The 682-nt window shown below is 40.6% G+C and overlaps 1 protein-coding gene across 1 annotated transcript in view; it reads right to left on the reverse strand.

Annotated features, from left to right (window-relative positions):
* The window catches only part of LTN1 (listerin E3 ubiquitin protein ligase 1), a 49,423-nt gene that overhangs the window by 48,451 nt on the left and 290 nt on the right, over positions 1-682 (reverse strand). The window lies entirely within an intron of this gene.

Here is a 682-nt window from a genome sequence, read left to right on the forward strand (position 1 = left end):
AACGAGACCATTCTAAGTTAAGCAAAACAGTTGGCCTAGACTCTTCCAAACTGTCCATGTCATCAAAGAACACCCTCCACCAGGGGAAGAAAAGCTGGGAAACTATCAAGATCTAAATAACAAAAGGGAATGAGGGGTCTCTGGCTGGATCTTGGATTTTTTTTTATTTTTATTTCTTAAAAATCCTTTAAAATATGTTTTTATTGGTTTGAAAGCGAGAGCGAGAGAGGGAGAGGGGAGAACATTGAGTTGACTACAGAAATCTGAATACAATGCTGCATCCTATTAGCTAACAGTATTATACGGAAGTTACACTTTTCTGCGTGTTATAATTGCTCGCGGTTACGGAGAATGGTATTATTTTTACACGTGAAGTACTTTGGAGTTGAATTTCTGAAAGTAATTCTCATATGGTTCAACAAAATACACACATTAGACAGAGGAAGCAAATATGGCCAATTATTGCCGCCTGGCGAGTCTAGGTAACGAATATATTGGTTGTCGTTGTAATAATCTTGCATATTATTCCCTAGTACTCTTTTCCTTATATTTGGAATATTTAAAAAACAAAACACTGAGGACATTTTTAAAATAAAAAGGGCCCGGTTCCTTGAGGGGTCTGTGCGGCTGCAGAAGGGACGGGAGGAGGCGGGAGGGCGAGAGCCTGCCCGGGACCCCGGCG

This window comes from Myotis davidii, unplaced genomic scaffold (assembly GCF_000327345.1).
Source record: "Myotis davidii unplaced genomic scaffold, ASM32734v1 scaffold552, whole genome shotgun sequence".
Classification (NCBI taxonomy): Eukaryota; Metazoa; Chordata; class Mammalia; order Chiroptera; family Vespertilionidae; genus Myotis; species Myotis davidii.